The 21332-nt window shown below is 43.9% G+C and overlaps 1 long non-coding RNA gene across 1 annotated transcript; it reads right to left on the bottom strand.

The window, feature by feature from the left end:
- Window positions 1-10104: 10104 nt before the first annotated feature.
- LOC105022796 lies at window positions 10105-12414 on the bottom strand. The gene is made up of 3 exons (XR_828923.3): window positions 12241-12414; window positions 10452-10565; window positions 10105-10159 (listed from the first exon to the last, which is right to left on the bottom strand). It is a non-coding gene; the product is annotated as an uncharacterized LOC105022796 (long non-coding RNA).
- Between the last annotated feature and the right edge of the window lie 8918 nt (window positions 12415-21332).

Raw genomic sequence — 21332 nt, 5'->3', positions numbered from 1 at the left:
CAGAGCAGGAACATTTCCGCATTCCTCACGACTACAAAGGCTAACCGCCTCCTTTTGCTTTCTTTCTCCCTCTTTGGGTCTTTATCATTCATAGTTCTCTCGATTTTGCTTCGCAATGTCAAAACCGGTAGCACCACAGGGCAGAGAATCTGACCGGCAACAATAGTTTATTGGCCGGACCAGTCGATCTATCTAGGCCATTGACAACTATTTCGTTGACAATACACCAGTGGGAGGCAGGGTGACAAGGTCGCGATCTGTCTCAACAGTTCAGGTTCAAGGACCATTGGCTGGGGTTTGGGTCATGGGGTGATTGCCCCTAAGCGCCCCTTCGAGGGTGGTCGTTTCCAGTGCTTGATCTTCTATCAAGTTACCAATTGTACACGTGAGAGAGATTTTCCCCCTATTTACATTGTATGAATGAGGAAAATAATACGGTTTTGTGAATGTAAATTATATATTTAAAACGGATAATCCGTTAAGTAAACACATACATGCTATATTATAAATGTATTTTAAACTGGTGACTTAGAATCCTGAATGCTGATTGGCTGATAGCCGTGGTATATGAGTTACTGCTCCAATTGCGTCACCGTTTTTATCGCAATTGGGCGTCCAAATATACCACAGCTTAGCAATGCTTCTAGTCCGCCATGATTCATGCTTTGTATTAAGGCCCAATAAACGAATATGTACATCAGTAGCCAATGTGCCAGAAGAGTAGCTGCTGATTTTGGTATGTTGGGGTCATAATAAATAATAATAATAAAATCCTACTACTCCCAACAACCTTGCTCAAGTGATCAAGTTCTAAAATACATTTTAAAAAGCATTGAACTAGACAGGACATATATCTCAGGTGTTTCAGAAGTGACCTATATATATATATATATATATGTGACATGAAAAATGAAAGGTTTTCTCATCTCCTCACAATGGGCACCGTTAGTACTGGAGCATTACATGACGGCACTGACTAACCTGTCTGCCTGAAACCATCACTCTGTCATGCCTGTTTTAAAGGCAGGGATCAGAGACAGGTCCGAGATCATGAAAGTCCCAAGGAACATGAAATTAGTGAACATGCTTTTTTTATTTTTTTAGATAATATGTGCAAAAATGTAAACTTTTGATTGTCTTTGGATTTCAATGGGAATGTATAGTTGGTGAGCATGGGGGTTGTTGGGGCATGGAGGGCAAAATTTGTCTGAAGTATGTATGGCAATACATTCCCCCACCAAAACCAGTCCCACTCCACCCCAGCCAATCCAAAATGTTCTATTAGCATCACAAAGCACACAATGCAGACAATGTGTCCTCAACCAATATCTGTAAACGCGACCATTTACATTTTGGCGTCGTCATTGTCTCCTCTAAATAAACCCTGAGAGCCACTGGCCAGATTTAAGACATTAGAATGCATGCTCCTTTGGGTTGCAAAGAAAAAAACAAAACAATTACATTCCTCTGTTGTGTGTGGTATGCAATCACATACACATGCATGCACATACCCGTAATCCTGCTCTGATTGGTTGTAATTTGAATACCTGTATAACTGTTGCATGTTACTATCAAAATCTATTTCTCACAAATAGTCAAGAAAAATAGGTTGTAATGAAAGGCACATATATATATATATTATATTATATAATATATATTATTAAATATATATTATATAGATAGATGTAAACATTTAACCTCTTCTACTCAGATTGGTAAATGTGCTACTTATCAATTATAAAGGTGTTATAACACAGAGATAAAGGCGTTATAACATATACAGGTGTTATAATAAAGATATATAGGCATTATACAGGTATTAACTCAGAGGTAACAGTATTATAACACAGAGATAGAGAACACTTTTTAATTTATTATTTTTTACAATAGAGAAAGATATGCTTGGACTGTGAGGTAATTGTGTTATAAAATTATATTAATGTGTTATAATTAATTAAGCTGTTTCAACATAAAAGTAAAGTTGCTATTACTCGTTTACAAAGTCATTTTTTAAAAGAGGTAAATGTGTTATGATACAGAATGTAAGGTGTTAATACTGAGATGAAGGTACTGTCAAACGATTCAAACACTGTCTCAAAGCAGAGGAATGCAGGTTTTCACCCAGTGATGCGCTGATGGACTCTCGTTAAGGAATCTGAACCTTTAGGAGCAGCAGGTTGACATCAGTTTCAGTATAACTCAGAGCGAGCTGAATGTGCTGTTACTCAGCCATGGAGTTGTTACAACTAGGAGGTAAAGGTGTGGCTACTCGTAGTTAAAGGTGGTCGTAAATCAAGAGTGCTGGTAGAACAAACACTGATTAACCAAGCTGGTAGTATTGGCCCTTTGACATTTGTCTTCTTCAACATCTGTTCTTCCCTCAGGATGTGGAGCAGGAAAGCCTGTGTTTTTGCACTATCGCCACATTAATAATCACTTGTTGTGCATTCTGGATAATCCCACGCGACTGTTCCAACACAACATGTCTTTGTCATGGAATCCGTGATAAAAGTACAGCTTCCAGAGAAATAGGTGAGGTTAAGCTCGTTAACCAACCACACCGTTCCAGATTTTAACACGGTTGGCCATTTTTAAAACAACACTGCCCTGAATGTCAACTTACGACTGAGCTTGGCAGCAGAGTTTGGCAGTTACGGGTAAGTCAAATAATTGCAACCCTCAGCGGCCTGAAAGCTGTGGTGATAAGAAACGTTTGTCTCTTTGGCCCGAGGCTTAGCATGGATAAAGTGATATCACAAGCCTGGATGGAGAGATAAAGTCAAACAGTCAAACCTTGGTTGGACACGTCCCTGCTGGGTTGATGTTTTGGTCATCGCTTTTGCCCCCAGTTGAGGTGAACTGACATAAGATAGGGTGTCAGGACAATGACCTATAAGTACATTTCTGGCGGTCTAATTCTATATAAATATATTTCATTAATGACTTGGGATAGTGACTCATTAAACATACACTGTTATTTTAAAAGCTAGTCACACCTTAGTTTTACAAGACGTAATGCATAAGGTCTGTTGGTTAGGAATGTCTACGAGGAAACCAAAGAGTAGAATCAATAGCCAGGTAATCCAGCCAATATTTGGATAGATAGCTGAAGGATGTTGCTGGGCAAATGTTACATTTCTTAAATTCACAATGTATAGAATGTATAGAGTAACCTCACATAATGTGTAGAATACACTCTTCACACATTTTCTATTGACAGAACTTCTCACCCTAATAAAACACTTCAATTCACTGTAACATTATATGATTTTATAACCGTAACATGATAAGATATTATAACTCATAAAGATGTTTCAACAAAAATATTAAGATGCTATAACAAAGTTACAAAGTTGTTTTTTGATAACATTTTTAAATGTGTTATACAGAGAAATTATGGGGCTGTCAAACACTTCAAACTTCAAGGAGGGCGGTCAGTTGTGTTGTGAAGCACTTCAATTCACTGTATCATTATATGATTGTATAACTGTAACATGATAAGATATTATAACTCATAAAGCTGTTTCAACAAAGATTTTTAGATGCTATAAAAAAGTTGCAAAGTTGTTTTGATAAAAAATGAAAATGTGTTATACCGAGAGATTATGGGGCTGTCAAACTCTTCAAACTTCAAGGAGGGCGGTCAGTTGTGTTGTGAAGCGTGAGTGTTCCCCTTATCAAAGAGGTATATAAAAATATGGACACATTTGTGTCATGTTTGTTTTATCAGTTATTTAACCCTGTTACAGACGACAAATGGACATGCCTATATTAAACTGCTCCAGAGATGCTTGTGTGCATCAAAATTACATTATTTAGATGTTCCTAAGAATCCACGGAATCAAAACAGCAAATTCCAGAGAACATTCCTGTGATGAAATCTGATCCTACGAAGCAAGTAAAGATCTCCGGAAACCAAAATAAAAAAAAGCATAATGTGTGTTAGACTCCCTGCTTTCATGTGGTTTGTCACAAATGTTTATAGCTAGATTCACTGCTCCCTGTACACAGTCCACAAATGCCTCATATCAGCAGATTCTTTAAGGGTGTGACACTGCAAAGAAATGGGAAGTCTGTATCCTCAACACAGATGGGGCAATGTACATTATATGTGATGATGCGCCATATTTCTGGCTCCATAGTAGAGTGAAATAATCTTATTATTTGGGTTCTGATCAGGTAGGAGAGGATTAACTTTGCTCACAAGGCATATTATCTTCCTCATTAATGAGTGGGTGTAAATAATGAACCTGTTTTTCCCAAATTGGATGTATCAGTTTGAAATAATTTTATTAAACGTTCTCCTGTGCCCAATTTTGTCGACGCCAGTCATCTCAACAGTGGTCTACGGCCCTGTCATCTCAACAACTTTAGGAGAGTTGAAGATGACCACAGCCCTTCCTTCTATGCATCTGCACCTACCCATCTTGATTTTCCAAACTGCTCATCCAACCAGGAAGTCAATTGGGTCAACATTCACAAGCCTGATGATAGCAATACATTTTTGTAGGGGCACCAGGTGGTCTTGGGTGGTGCATTGAAAAATAAATATCTCATGCAACGTTTAGGATTGGCACTGTGGGGTAGGAGCAATCTCAGATATATAGTGCAGCTTGGCACTGTGGGGTAGGAGCAATCTCAGATATATAGTGCAGCTAGGCACTGTGGGGTAGGAGCAATCTCAGATATATAGGGCAGCACTGTATATGCCTTGTCCTGTCATGTTATTGCTACACCTAAAGGTACTGTCGGTCTTCCTGGTTGAGCTTTCAGTGTTATAAGAAGCAGAACGGCTTGGCGACATGTGCGCCAGGGCAGGAGGAGAACACACGTCTCCGTGTCTGACTTTCCTGAACCTGCTGGGGAGTTTTTTTTTATGAGGCAAACTTGAGTATTGACGGTGTCATTTGAGAGTTATAACCAGTAGGCGAAACAACCTGCTTGGGACGACTGAAACTAGTTTTGAGTAATGTGGAAATGCCAGGTACTGTCTGTTAAGTAGAACCTTCAAGTCATCAAAAACACCCAGTGTAGTTGTTGGTATAGAAATACTGGATGAACACTGATACGGCAGGCGTGCCTGAATCTGTTAAACTTTTACCACCAAGTACTGATGCGTTTTCTAAGTGGTGTAGCTGTTAGCGGAAATACTGGAAACGCTCTCCGTGTTCCAAATCACACTCTACTCCCGGCGTAGTGCACTTGCTTTGACCTGATTCCCATAGGCTAGGCAATAGCTGTGCGATTTGGGATCTGCGGGTTGTCACGTAAGAGGTTTGGGTCGGTGGCAGCTGCAGAGCAACTAGCCAGAGGAGAAAGATGGGGGACGGCAAGGGGCCAATCGGGGACAGATGACTCCCAGACACTTCCAGATCGCCTTCCCCACCGACAGACACTGGGCCAGTCACCTACACACAGGCCCCATACTCCAGAACTGCTGCCGCTCGGATCGGCTTACACACCCACGCACACCTTCAGACAAGCAGAGAAACACACACACACTCACTCACACACACACAGGTGTGTGTGTCCAATATGACACCTGAAGGGGAAGTCCAGCAGTGAGACTTCATTGTGCAGAAACACAGCTGTCACTGACATTCACCGAGTAATAAAACCTGCGCGGACATTGGATACCCTGGTCTTTTATTTCATTGCGGAGGGGGGGGGGGGGGTTCCATTGTAGTTTCCATGTGCGTAGTTTCCACCCGCTACCCTGGCGTTGCCTGGTTATTAAGGGAGTTCAGGGGTCAGAGACGCAGACATGCGTCCTCTGCGAGAGACAAACCCCCGCATCGGATGTGTTGTAACCAGTAAGCTGCTCCTGTCCACGACCACCGTCCCGCTGGGAAAACGTAGGGCCGAGGAAACGTTCACTGTCCAAGAATGAACCCTGGTCGCGGTGGCGCCGCCTTTTTGCGTAACATTTCATGGCAAATAAAGAACTGTGTTTTTACCTGCAGGTTGATTACAAAATATTTTGATATGGCACATCTCGTTTCGGTTCGCCAACAAGAAGGGAGTATGACGAATTTGTACGCAGCCAAGCATGGCTGAAAAGATTTTGGAAAGTCCTGTCTTTCTTAAGCCCCAGAGAAGATCCCTGTTGTAAACCCTGCATAACGCCAGGAGACAATGCAAGGTTGTTTTCTGTGTTGGCTTGATTTTCCCTTTTTTTATGCCAAACTGGAGTCCAGAGATCAGGCAGCTAGTGAAGCCTTCCCCAACACAGGCCCCTAAGACAAGTCTCTTTCTGTTGGGGATCTCCATGGAAACCAAGCAGCTAACTTGAGGAGGGACATAAAAACCTGCTCTTTGAGGGACTGAAGGACCACCTGCCACCTCTGCAGATGGGGAAAATAAACTGACACGACGCCACCTCATAATGAACAGAGTGTTGTGTAACATTTAAATCAGTACCCGTCACGAACATCTGCTCATCCCCAGTGACATATTCACTGATTACTGATTTGATAGTTTTTTTAATCTGTGAAACAGCATGACACATTTACAGAAAGTCATGTGATGGTCACAATATGTAGTCATTTATGAGTATTGGTTTAATTGGAAAAAGGATTGATATTAGCAATATTGGTATGGATTTTTTTGTCCTTCTAAGATTAAAGATGTGTGTAATTGGCCAAGGCGTGTCACTTCCTGTTTTGTTGAATCTGCTCATGAGATTTTAAGGATTAGGGAATCGCCACTGTGTACGTGGCAAAATGCAAAGGGACCCGTGCAGCCCTTCTACGCCCTTCACAGAAAGCACAAGGATTGATCCAAATATATGTATTTTTTAATATTCATAATTTGTATTATTTATTCCTTTTTTATTGATTGAAACATTTCTAAGAGCTATCATCGAGTTAGTGCTCCATCATTTCCCTTTTTCCAGCGTCCTCGCTGTTAGCTGTCTATTTACGTAGGCTGTGTTACTGTGCCAGGCCGACAGTGTTGGATTCAAACGATTCTTGATTAAAGACGCTCGCAACGGCAAGTAGGACATTTACAACGGCAAGTAGGACATTTACAACGGCAAGTAGGACATTTACAACGGCAAGTAGGACATTTACAACGGCAAGCAGGACATTTACATTTGTAAATTCGTTTTTTTCCGTCATGATTTGGGCCCACTGGCTTATGACCACCAACAAATTAAATGGGATGCTTTTTATTCATATGTTAGATCTGTTTTATAAAAATGTGCCTAGTCTACATGGAGGGACGTCGTGCTCTCGCTGTCACATCATTAGTGTCCATGACTGCTGTGATAATGTAACGACAGGTGTACCATACCTTGGTCGTGGTGCTGTGAGGGTTTTTGCAAGTAACATTTTCAATTCAAATGTTTTATCATACTGGATCAAGGTGTTGGAAGTGACTTTCCTTTCTAAGAGTGGTTAATAATTATGATTTTAAACGCCTCTCTGGACCCAGAGATGACCAGATTCCTTTTGTCTGCATTGGCACCCGTGGATTTAAATGCAACATGATGTGCCGATCTTTAAAATGGCTCCTCTGAAGCTTCACAGAGAAGGAATTCCAACACTGTCTTGTTCCTATGAATCCACTAAGATTTCTTCACCTCAATCACCCAGCTTTCTAAACTTAAGTCCAGAATTGTTTTTATATCCGCAACAAGGCATCCACACTGCCAAGTGTTGCCTTGTAAAAATGACCATCCTGTCATTCCTCGCCAATGGACATTACAGTCTATAGGCTTACCCAGCTAAAAAAAAAAATCCTCCACAAATCTCAATAATTTAACCACACTGCCATATGCTTTCTTCAAAGATCCCCCTTCAACACTGTGACCTATACAGTATGGGCATTTATAAACTGGCCCTCGCTATATAAACAACGCCAGACTTTTTGCACCAACTAAATTGCACCATCTTATTTAGTCCCTTTTAAGTAAATACCCGCTCTACCTTAGCTCACTCTTCAACTTCTGCTCCTCCAATAGTATCATATACACTCCAGTAGATACAATCTTTGACTCCTGGTCACTCCTAAGATCTATACTTCCTTCGACCATCACTCATTTCATTTTGCCGCCTCAGATGCTTGAAACGAGTCGCCCCTGAGACTCTTCAGCTAAAGACTTTGGTCATCACTCCTTCAAAATAATCAAGCTGCTGTCTGATTGATTCACCTCCTGAATCCACCAAAACAAATGTGCCTTGCTGTATTTGGTTCACTTTCATGTGTTTTGTCTTTTTACTTGTCCATTTTGTTTCTTGTTTTTCTTTATATATCGTTTATGTTTTTCTGTGTCCTGTGTTTATTTGCGATGCACAAATGGGTTGTACCTGCAGATTATTTACTGTGTTAGTAACTCTGTAAACACAGAGAAAACAGGAAGTTCTGATCATCAGTACCCACAGTGCTCAACAGAAAGGATTATGTCAGCCTGATGTGCCAAGACATTATGTATTTTTCAAGAAAGGAAGTTTTTCGCAATTTATTTTCAAAGTGAGAAAAAGAAGACTACTGCTTGTGTAGTATAACAACTTAAACATTTTTAGTCGCGATTACTAACTACACACATATTTGGTTAATTGCACAATGTTTGATTTATGTTTTGCACACATACTCAATGTTGTGTAATTGATGTTTGGCGTGACAATAAAATCAATCAATCAATCAAAACCACATCTCAGATGTTGAAGGGACCAATGAACCAGTGGCATCCAGGGGTCCCCCATCCAGGCTACCCAACTGGCCACCAAACCCCACCCTGACAGCATCCCGATTGGAATCTCACTCCCTAAATGGTGGTTTAAATTGGACCACGGCTCAAGGAGCTGTGCATGGAGAGCAGGGTGATGCCCAGGGTCCAGTAGCCTGCTGGAAGCAGACCGCCCTGGACTGGATGGAACCACTGTAGTCTGAGCTCTCTCACTCTCCCTGTTTCCTCTGTCCATAAAAGGTTCATTAATGATCAACTGGGCATCCATTGTGCTCTCCCAGCCCAGCTGTGTTCTCGGTCCGAGGCCTCCCTCCCTGGTCCTCTCCCCCCAGAGCGCCATTTATCTTCCCCTCTTACCATTCTCCTGACAATTAACCAACCACCCAGAAAAGAGGCAGGAGCAATAATTGACCGATTTGTTAGCGTAAGGCTTACTTTCGACCCAACTGGCACCGGATAAGCGACTGAGCGATGGGCTCGGTCCAGTGTTTTCCGCTGTTAGAATTCTGCGTTCCAGCGTGATTTGAGTTTCAGGAGGCCGTGTTCCCCCAGCGTTAACGGACACTGCTCCTCTGACGTGAACACTCGGCGGGAAACAGAGCGATCGGTGACACTCCGATGACTGAGGCGAGGCCTGGGGTGTTATGTGGCTGGGGTTTTTTGGGCGACTGCAGTTAGAAGTCAACGCAGTAGAGAGGCAGACCTACTCTACCATCATCATGTTCCTCATGTCACATCGGGTCACTTAATTGCTGTTGTTCGTCATGAAAAAGTGAAGAGAAAAAAGGGAATCGTGTCTTGCGCTTTTTTCCTAAAGGTGAACCTGCGCGATTGTTATATGCAGCTGACTAATTAGATCGATTGAATAATATCTCCACTGGGATTGATTGCCTCGCGTCACAGCTTGACATCCTCGGCATTCTGTTTAAACTAGCTCAGTGTGTGTTTGTTGCTGCGACTTAAAACTTTTTCAATTTTTTATTGTGTCTGTCTGGTTGTACCAAAACCTCCATAATAAGGCATTTGGGTTTTACATTGCATATGCCTTGTGGAATGCAACGTTTGATCAGACCAAACGGTTCTGGAAAATGCAAAAGTAAAACTCAACTCCAGAACCCCAGTAGTTTCAGTCGTGAGTTAGCTACTGTACATATTCTGAAAGTACAAGTACGAGTCTCGAGGAAACACTCCTCTTTGTCTTTGTGCTATGTCTACAGTTGTTCTGGGTCGCTGATAAAACGACCATTAAGACCTGTTGTTTGCTGGTAGAAACTAATAAAACAAAAACATAATTTTGTTTTTACACGTAGGAGACAAACGCTTTGGTATCCATCAGATGTTTTTGGTCGCTCGTCCTTGGAATGCAGTTACTTCCAGAAGTTACCATGCACATTCACTTGTAGGCTGATTTGGGCTCACGGGTCTCCTGTTGATTTGTGCTCACGGGCCTCCTGATGCCAACCCATGCTGAAAGTAAAGAGAGACTGTTTTAAAACAGTTGAAGAAAATCCAGTGTGACTTTTCTTCGAAGGAAACCAACACATGCAAGTTATCAAGATTGGTTGCATGGCAACCCTGTTGTTATGACTTCTTTTGAAGTGAATAACTGAACAGAGAGAGAAAAAAGGATCTTGTCATTGTCAGTTCACCCTTAAAGTAATTTTGTAACTGTCTACAGGAACCTTTCTGAAGAAAACATGATTCACATCAAAAAACCTCGTCTAATTGCAAAAGTTATCAATGAGTGCTTGTACGTTACTTTATTAGTGGCAAAGGAACTGCAGGCCATCCTGTCTTCCCAGGGTTAAAGGACTTTGATTGGCTCTTGAAAGGCATGGTCATCTGTGCTTGGAGTTTCTGGCTCATACAGTATCTGTCATTTAACAAGAAGGTGGAATATTGTTAAACCCGGGGAATGGTTATCCTACATGCCATCGGTCTAATTCTAGTCTTGTTCCACCAGCTTGGTCCGGGAACCCTATATTCTTTAACCAACACCTCAGATAATTGTGGTGCCTTGTGGGCCTGTCGTGTTTACCAGGACATCATAACAATAGGCAGAGGTTTTGGCCAAAAGCACTGCGCCATGACACTTTTCGGGAATTTGATATGCCACCACAGACGACCTCAGAAAACCAGCAGTCTTGGCGAATGCACTCAGCAACACAAATACAGGAAAGAGAGACTACCTTAAAGTGTGCTCCTTTAAGGTAGTCTCTTGTCGTTTTTATCTGTTTGATTGGTGTATTCTGAAATGTCAGTTATCACCCACTGATGTCAAAATGTGTGTATGCCAACAATAAGCTTAATATGGTTTATTTTAACTAGGGAAAAAGCACACAGAAAGTGGGGACAAGTTACAAGACTTAGCTCGATCATGCACGTTCTGTGGAGAAGCTCTCAAAGGAGTCTTTGTGAAGGATTCTTTTCGTTTTTTACACAGTGGTTGTGAGGTTTGAGTGTGTGCATATGAATGTGTCTGCACATATAGTATTATTTGTGTGTGAGAGCAGGCGTGCACGTGTGTGCTCTTTCACACGGGTATATGCCTCCGTCAATTTGTCTGTCTGCCTACACTGCGCCTGTGTGGGTGGAGAGACAACACCAATCCCATCTGGCTGGTCTTGCAGAATAGTTTGGTGACAGACCATTTAGACCTGAGCCAAATGAATTACGGCCGCCTCAGCGTGCGGCCCAAATGTCACCCCATACCCATATTGCGCACTACTTTTGCCATCTTTTTCTTGGCGCAGCGCTGCTGGTAGTCGACTGTGTGAGCAGGAGGGTGTCATTTGGGACGCGGGTTTCCGTCTGGCGGATGGCTACGGCTCCCATCTGAAGGGCCAGAGCTGGTTCCCTGACATTACATCATCCCCTTGAACAGTTTTCCCGGACCCCCTGTGCGTTTCCCAACAAAATGTTTCTTTCACGACGGGGACGGGGGGGGGGGAGCCACGTGTCGGAGAGCGTTTTTACACTACGACAGTTTAAGTCAGACGAACAAGACGAGATTTGCGTCAGATATATTTTTATAGTGTAAGCAGAGGTAATGTGGGGCACTGATGCATCTTGCAGCTACTGGGTTCTGAAGGCGACTAGTTTCGGAGTGAAATGTGCGTTGACATAGGAATACTCCGACGACGTTCTGACTCTGTGTATAAACAGATCAGAAAAATAATGTTTTGTGGTAGTAAAGCAACTGAAAACATCTCACCTAGAATCATTCTACTATCACCAGCAACAGTGCTTGTTCAATGAAGGGCGACATAATAGTTAACATATAAACAACGTTGTCTGTGGCTTTGATGCGTAGACAATGTACTTCCAACACCAAGCACTTCGAATGCACATGTTCCTCCTTACTGTGTGCCCCTCGCCCCGGCCAGAGTTTCTTGTTGCTGCTGTGAGTCGAAAAATGTATTTCCATATTATCTTGGTGTTATTTTAATGAAATGGTTGCCATGACAATTGTAGTGTAAATAGCCTCCGAGACCCTCACTGGATGTGTGAGAGGATGGACGCCTGCAGGCGGATAATGTGTGTGTTACCTTGTTTCTGTGTGTGTTCCTGTGTCTCTCCGCCAGTGATTCTGTGTGTCCACCTGCAGGAGAAATGGCTGGGGTACTGACGTGCTTCCAACGAGCCCACGTAGAAGACAATGATTAACGGGAGCCAGTGTTGACACGGCCTGTTTCTCCTCGCGTCTGACTACTCCCCAGCACAAGCGCTGTCCGTGTGCGTGTGCGCGCTGAAGCTGTGTCACCAAACCCCGGCAGGCAGCGCCAGTTCAGTGTGTCCCTGAGGAGAGGTTCTGCCGGTTCTGACGCCTGGTGAACGGAATAACGTGTCTCGTCTTCAAGCCTCTCTGACGCTGTCCAATTCAACGAGGGGGGGAAAGGGCAGATGTTCACCAAATCAGTATGTGTGTGTGTGTGTGTGTGTGTGTGGACAATTACATCAAGGGTTATAATACTTGAGAGTTCAGTGTACATATATGTCTCCGCTTCCCAGGGAGCAGGGTGGTGTACCGTGACAGAAAACCTTAGGAGGGTCTCCAGTGTCTGTGACAGGTGGTCTAGCCCCAAGCCGTGGGGACGGGCTGAAGAGCATTACCCCCCGCCCACTGCCTGCGGTCCTCGTCTCCCCAAAATCCCATTGCAGGACGAGGTCAGAGTGGAGGGGAACGTTTGCTCTGGGTTTTTCAAGAAAGAGACGAGCAAAACTGACACGGGGTCTGTGAAACTGATATCTTTATTGAAGTTCCAGGAAGTGATAATCTAGCATAATCTAACATGATATCGAAAGGAAGAGCAACAGGCTGCAGAGACCGGGTCATTTCCTGTTTATCCAGGTAAGAGCTGGAGTCCGAGGCGCTGTTGCTCCACTGTGTCCGGAGCAGGTGTCAAAGTAGGGAGCGTAGCATCGGCCCAACTAGACAGGATAGCTCAGATTTTCCATACAGGAGGGGCACAAAGCTGGTTTTATCACCTTGATTCCACCCCCACTCTTTTCTTAATAAAGCATTTGTGTAGATTAAGATGCATGTACATGGACTCACCCATTTTGCTTTAGTTCAGGATGAGTCACAAGGGAAAAAGCACATTATTGTATGTCAGGGAGGGAGGATAGTCAGATCTAGTATGACAACATCTATGTGACAGCACAGAAAACATTCCTGGTTGTCAGTGTGTGGGAGGAAAACTCTGACATTACGATAAAGGTTTATTGGACATATAAAATGCCACCGCGCCGGAAAACGTGCCACAGTCGCACACGTCTCTGACAAACATTTTATTGTAGTGGGTGACTGCTGGATGTCGGCGAACAAAGCTGGGGCCGAATGCTGTGGTCAGAACAGAAGAGGATCTGAGCACGTCGGGAGCAGGATTTGACATCTCGTTCTTCCTGCCATTTGGCCAGTCGTGAGCCACATGACGTGAGTGAGTGGGCGAGAGTGTTCAGTAAAAGTTGAATGGTGGAAGGTTCTGGGCTGTCCTGCAGTAGGAGTTTCACTGCAGCGGATGCATTGCACACTAACCCTAAACCTAAACCTAAACCGAGCCCTTAACATAAACAGCCACTTTCCCAACACTCACTCACACACACGCACAGAATCCCAGAGCTAGTGAGAGGCCAAGACTGCTGATGCGTTCTCACATAGCCAACGTGCTAACGTTCAAGTTAGTTAGCCATTCTGGTTAAGAGGTGACAGGGCCACTGAGGCAGTGCCACCGAGGGGGGACATGGACTCAGTAGCTACAGCTACTTCACGCTAAATGCATGCATGTACACAGACGCACTTACAAAACCCCTTGAATCCGCAATCCACTAAAGAAGTATGGGAATGTCTTGGATTTCTGAACGCTTATAGTTACTGGAAACACCTCTTCCTCACTGCCTCCAGGCATTCCATGACCTCTGCCCAGAGCAGCTCCTATCTGCCTGTTTACCCTTGGTTTTGCAGTTTTTTCTGAAGGCTAAAACCCTAACCGTGTTTGTCATAGCACAATATCTAAAACTATTAATACTTATAGCAAAACCACTCACTGAGTTGGCAAAACTAAAAGCACAAACACTGCTTTGCACTCAAGTTTGCAATTTTGTAACACACACTGTAACACAAAACTGTAGGTACAATCCACTGCACAGCACTCTTTCTGTGGAACTGTAAACACAACTCACTGGTTTACACCCATTTTCCAAATGATCAACACACTCCTAGCAAAACTATACACTATTATTAACACTATTTTGCCAACTGTCTGGCACACTGTCACATGTGAAAACTGTTTTAGATCATTAGTTCACTTGGCAATCAGCCTAAGCACTATAAATAAGCCACAGGTGAGCTGTCGGTGTGGAATACAATGGAGGGAGCAGGAAGAGTGAGAATTAGAGGAGGCCGAGGAGGAGGACGTGGAGGTGAAGAAGTAGGAGGAAGAGGACGCTGAGGTGAAGAAGCGAGAGGGAGAGGACGACAAGGACAAGGAGGTGAAGTTAGAGGAAGAGGACAAGGAGGAGCAAGAGGAGGACGAGGAGGAGGAACAGGAAGAGTAAGAAGAGGAAGAAATAGAATTACTGATGACATCAGAGCTACAATAGTGGACCATGTAATCAACCATGGAATGACCCTGAGGGAAGCTGCCATGTAATCAACCATGGAATGACCCTGAGGGAAGCTGCCATGTAATCAACCATGGAACGACCCTGAGGGAAGCTGCCAAAGGGTTCAGCCTAACTTGAGCTGCTACAATGTAGCAAGCATCATAAGGACATTTAGAAATGAGAATCGGTTTGTACAGTCACTTTGCACTGAGTTTTATAGCACTGCCATAATGAGAAACACAACAATACCATACATGTACAAATACTGAATCGATGTCCAGATGCTGGGGGCAGAGGAAGAATGTTCACTGCAGAACAAGAGACCAATATAGTCAGTATGGTGATTGCAAATAATTCCATAAGGCTACGAGAAATACAGCAGCGCGTAACTGAGGATGACACCACCTTCCAAAACACACACAATGTGAGCATTTCTGTATTATGTTGTGTACTTGCCCGCAACAGAATCCGAATTAAACAAATCTACAGAGTCCCTTTTGAAAGAAACAGTGAACGTGTGAAACAACTGCGATATGACTATGTGCAGGTAAGCTATAGTATCATTGGTACTGAATCTGGAAGTGCATACTGTAGTGCTGTGCATGGGCCTGCTGTGCTGCATTTGTTTTGTCTTATTCAGACAGTGATGGAGCTAGAGGCAGATACCATGGGTCATGAGCTGCTTTTTGTGGATGAGGCAGGTTTTAACCTCACTAAAACAAGGAGACGTGGCAGGAACATTATTGGACACCATGCCATAAACAATGTCCCAGGACAACGTGGTGGTAACATAACTATGTATGCAGCTATAAGTCAAAATGGTGTGGTTCACCATCATGCAACCCTAGGCCCATATAACACTGCACACATCAATACACTCCTGGACACCTGACATGACAGGCTCACTAATGTTCAGAGACCAGAGCGGACCAGATACCTCATCATATGGGACAATGTTAGTTTCCAATAGGGCTGCTTTGGTCCGCAACTGGTTTACAGATCACCCACTCTTCACTGTACTCAACCTCCCTGCATACTCTCCATTCTGGAATCCAATTGAAGAGTTCTTCTCTGCCTGGCGCTGGAAGGTCTATGACTATCATCCCCATCAACACATAGCCCTTTTACAGGCAATGGAGGAGGCATGTGGGGATATTGACCAGGCATCATGTCAGGGCTGGATACGGCATTCCAGAAGATATGTTCCCCGGTGCCTTGGACTTGAGGACTTTGCATGTGATGTAGACGACATTTTGTGGTCGGACCCAGAGAGACGACACGATGTGGACTGATTTATTTACTTCTCAGTGAAATTACTATTTTGTGTTTTGACTGACACTTGTGTTTTTAATAAACACCAATACTTGAAGTTTGGATCCCTGTACGTTTACAGAACTATGAAAAAAGTATGACCTAACTGACATAGCCTACCTGGTGTACAGAGAAAGCAAAAGACAGATGTGTTTTTATTCATGCCATCATTGTGTAGTTGGAGCATTGTGTGCTTATTACCGTTTTTGCCCGTTGCTTGAACACGTTTTGCTAAACTTGGCTCATTGTGTCAAAACTCTACACACAAGAAAATAAGACACAACACTGGGTAATAAACCATTCACATCTATGTCAAATTGAAACTCTGCCATCAAAACCTAACAATGCTTTGTCAAAATGTCACTCTGATGACAAAATGATACCCACTTGCATCATATGAATACACTTTCAGATCAGCAGCAACACACTAGTCTACTTTATATAAAAAACTGCAGTCTTTTGTTTTCAATGTGTTTATTCAGTACACATGGTACCCTGAGATTTCATTTTTGAACTAAGTTTCTTATGTATGAAATAGTGTGTAGTGTCTAGGAGCAAGTGTGTTGCAGAAAGGAACAAGTGTGTTACAGAATTGCAACTAAAGTGCAAAGCAGCGCTTTTGTTAAAGGTATGGTTACACTTTGTTTAAGGCAGTGTCTCCCAACCCTTTTCAGTTACTGTACCCCCAAAATGTTTTTGCACTGCTTTCAGTACCCCTGAAGTACCCCCTCATGTTAATTTCACTAGTAAGTCTATGGTGTCATGAGTGTTTTCAAGTACCCCCTGTGGAAAGGCCAAGTACCCCCAGGGGTCCTAGTACCCCTGGTTGGGAACCACTGGTTTAAGGTATAGTAACAACAACTTCAAGTTATGTTACTTTGGTTTAAGCATGTGTCTATAGTGTTCAAGCAACGGGCAAAAACTGTAATGTGATGGCTTGTGTTAACGGTTTGATACAAAAATACCCTTGTTATGGAGGTTTGAAGAGAACTACAATGTTTTGCTGATTTGGTGAAAGGTTTTCTTATTTGTGTGTAGAGTTTTGCAAAAATAGCCAATAGATACATAAAATGTGCCTAAGCCATCAGAAAAAACTGTAAACAGCCTTGAAATCTGTATGCCAGCATGAGAGCATGGCCGAGAGTTGCTCTGGATAAGAGTGTCCGCTGCGTGACCAAAATGTGCTTGTGTTTCGTTAGAAACCTCACTTTAACACCGAAGGTGAGAATCTCCTGGCCAATGGCAGCATCGGAAAATGGAATGGGAGTATCCAGAAGCATCCAGAACAGCGAGTTTCTCCGGCAGCCCTGAGACCAGTCCGGTGATGTGGTAGCTGCATCGGTCTGATGTCGTGGAGTCATTCAGTGTTGGTGATGGAAGCTTCCGGAAACCGTGCGCGGCGTTTCCCCTGCAGCCTGAGGCCAGTCCAGCACTGCCACATATACAGAGGACTGTTGTACTCGTTGTTCCATCATGGGTGACTGATGGCTCCATGACTGGAAAGGCCTCAGCCGCAGTCCAATCAGAGAGATCCACTGGCCCAGTTTGTCCATCTGGGATCCACTCTTGTTTGATTTTACAGGTCGTTGAGAACTCGCCCTTCAGACCAGACTCCAGAGAACCAGTCCAAACACCAAGCCCAGTCAACACACACACACACACACACACAAACACATGCTGTCTTACATTGTGTGTCCAGGACTCAGCTCTTTCCTGCTGTTAAATCACAAGTTGATTAATGAAAATGTGCCGTCCAATGATGTCGCTTACAGTAAGTAGACATCCTGCCACCTCCTCCTTTGGCGTTATGACAGTCATAATTCTCCCTCTGTCTCTCTATTCCACTCCTTCTTCCAGAGCTTGGTACCGGAAAGTTCTAGAACCAAACATCCCCATCTTTTCAATGTTCTTTATCTGTATAGCACCCAGATTCGTGGTGTTAAACATTTGCTGACGCTATTCAAACCATTGAATTGTCAGACTTTTAACACGAATAATCTCACAATCCTCTATAATCTGACAAATAATCTCAGAACCCTCGAGTCACAAGTTCACTTTATGTCTCACACCAAGTCCACAGTATCCCTCCATCTGTTCTGTCTCAAGGTCTATTGGGGCCGAACCGGTTGCCAAGCCCCTGAACAGTTTGATGGTTGAAATCAACCGAGTCAAACGGCAAAGAATGAATGCGAGCAAAAACCTCTTCCCTTTTCCTTCAGATAGCGTGAGTGCAAATTTTTGGTACGTGTGTGTGTTTGTGTGTGTGTGTGTGTGTCCATGTATGGCTCAATGGTCTCATGACCACTTGCACACATTACAGAGAGGTTTTTGTCTGAATGTACCGTAGAATGGAAGGACGTGTGAGTGCACCACATCCATCTGAGACTTCATCTGGCACAACCTTAACAGTCTCACAGGCTTCCTGCTATGATCTGTCAATGAACAGAGAGAGAGAGTATGTGTATGGGTTTGTTTGTGAATGTTTGTATGTGTCTTGTAGTGGACATTTTTAGTGAAAGAAACCCTCGATAGAAGTTTAGGCTCAAGACCAATTATGTTCCTTTACAGTCTGTAAGGCACGTATGGTGTCCAGTCCTCATCCACCTCAAAACTCTATTGGTTAGGGAATGAAATATGTGTGATGGAGGGTTGGTTATCTCTAGAAAACACATTTCAGTTAAGGGCAAAAAATGAACCATTTGTTTTCCTCAACAGTGCTTACACTCCAGTAGGCCAGAGTTGAACTGATCCATGAAATAGCCAAATGGACATTCCTATTTAAAAAGTGCTGTAAGGGGCTCCTGTGCAGCCAGCTCCATTTTTATTTCACACACGACTCCAGGGCCTCTATTTCACTACTCCAGAGTGACCTTGATATTCTGTGCAACCTGCCTGCCTGCCTGTCTGCATGTTTGCCTCTCTGTCTGTCTGCCTGCCTGTCTGTCTGCCTCAGTGTAGTAAAGTCTGTCTGTTTGCCTGTCTGTCTGCCTGCCTACCTGTCTGACTCAGCATGGTAAAGTGTGTCAGGCCGTAGACTGTAGCCTGGCTATCAGGGGCTGGTGGCCAATAAAGTGACATGTTTCAGCTCAAGAAGAGTCTGGAGAGGAGAGTGCCACAATCCCTAGATGTGTGTGTGTCTGTGGGTCTGTGTGCGTGTGTGGGAGTCTGCGTATCTGTGTGTGTGTGCGTGTGTGCGTGTGTGCATGTGTGTGGGTGTGTGTGGGTGTGTCTGTGTTCGTGTGTGTGTGTCTGCGTGTGTGTGTTTGTGTGCCTGTGTGCGTGTGTGTCTCTGCGTGTGTGTCTGTGTGCCTGCATGCGCGTGTGCGTGCCTGGGTGTGTGTGTGTGTACGTGTGCGTGCGTGCCTGGGTGTGTGTGTGTACGTGTGCGTGTGTGAGTGAGTGTGTGTGTGTGTGCATGTGTGAGTGTGTGTGTGTGTCTGCGTTTGCGTGCGTGTGTGAGTGAGTGTGTGTGTGTGGCCTGCGTGTGTGTGCGTGTGTGTGCGTGCCTGGGTGTCTTTGTGTGTCTGCGTTTGCGTGCGTGTGTGAGTGTGTGTGTGTGTGTGTGCGTGTGTGTGTAACCAGTGGACTCCTGACACTTCCTCCTAACTGCCTCTGCATTAGACTCAGCCTGGTTTCCGGTGGTAAGACAGGCCAGGCCAAACCAGATACCCCACATAGTGACACACTGCTGATGAAACACATGGGCTGTGTCCCAAATTGCTCCCTGCCTCCTGTATAAGGCACTACTTCTGAGGCACTCACACAATAGTGTGCAATTTGGAATACTTAGGGCATACCAAGGGCCTGGGTGTGATCAGAACCGTCAGGCAAAATCCCTCGGAGTAGGCCTGTGCTCATTAAGCGTCAAAATCCCTCAGAGTAGGCCTGTGCTCATTAAGCGTCAAAATCCCTCAGAGTAGGCCTGTGCTCATTAAGCGTCAAAATCCCTCAGAGTAGGCCTGTACACATTAAGACTGTCAGAAGAGCCATATACAAACACACATCTACACAAATCCAGTGCTGTACTGACAATACAACCACACATCTGTCTCCGTAACCTTCGATGACAAGGCTGGAGAATTACAATGTCACATCGCCATCTAGAGGATAACACAACATTTGCAGGCACAAAAAAAGAAAGAGCAGATGTCTGCATTTAACGGCCGCCAGATCTCTCATCATGTCTCCCATCATGTCTCCCATCATGTCTCCCATCATGTCTCCCATCATGTCTCCCATCATGTCTCCCATCTTAGAAATCCATTGGATATTGAATATCTTCTATGTGTGTTAAGTCCTAGTATATGTGTTAAGTCCTAGTATATGTGTTAAGTCCTAGTATATGTGTTAAGTCCTGGTATATGTGTTAAGTCCTAGTATATGTGTTAAGTCCTGGTATATGTGTTAAGTCCTAGTATATGTGTTAAGTCCTAGTATATGTGTTAAGTCCTGGTATATGTGTTAAGTCCTAGTATATGTGTTAAGTCCTGGTATATGTGTTAAGTCCTGGTATATGTGTTAAGTCCTGAATAAGTGAATAATTTTGTTCCATCATCTTTTTCTCAGGAAACGGTTTGGTCACGTGGTACTGGATCACTTGACTACATCTACTTCATTACATTCACTTCACCACATTCAGTCTCAACAATAGTTCCATCACTCAGTGACCTGGTGGTGACACACTGACACTGTTTGTCTACATACAATGTACTTTCCACTGATATTGTCATGCGGTTGTCTGGAGATCCACACCGAAGACTTTCAAACTGATCCTCCTTTAAATCGAAAACGACGGCGTGTCAGACTAACCCTCCCTGTGTGACTTCCTTTGATATTTGGGAACGCACAAATGTGACTGCCCAGGAGTCTGCCTATCACAGTCCGTGCCTGCTGGCCACATCCGCTTCTTCTGATCATCGTCCTGCAATGTTGACTAGGCCCACGCCGACATGTCTTTACAGCCGTGCATGACATTCTCCACCTTCACCTTTAATGCGTCTGCCTTTTAAAAGTGTGTTGTCCGATCCGACGCGGTTCAAGCCGCTCCCAGGACGAGAGTGAAATGTGACAGGCATTGTTTACCCCCGTGTCACTGAGCCTAGAGACAACAACAGCCTGTGGTGGCCATGCTGTTCCTAACCCTACTGGGTGTATCCACTATCTTTTCCACTCCTGTGGTGGGAGTGGCCTGGCCGTTGGTTGGCTCCCCTTATTTCCCTGGCAA

The sequence above is a fragment of the Esox lucius genome, chromosome 10 (genome assembly GCF_011004845.1).
Source record: "Esox lucius isolate fEsoLuc1 chromosome 10, fEsoLuc1.pri, whole genome shotgun sequence".
NCBI classification, from domain to species: Eukaryota; Metazoa; Chordata; class Actinopteri; order Esociformes; family Esocidae; genus Esox; species Esox lucius.
This window is presented reverse-complemented; position numbering and strand designations above follow the sequence as displayed.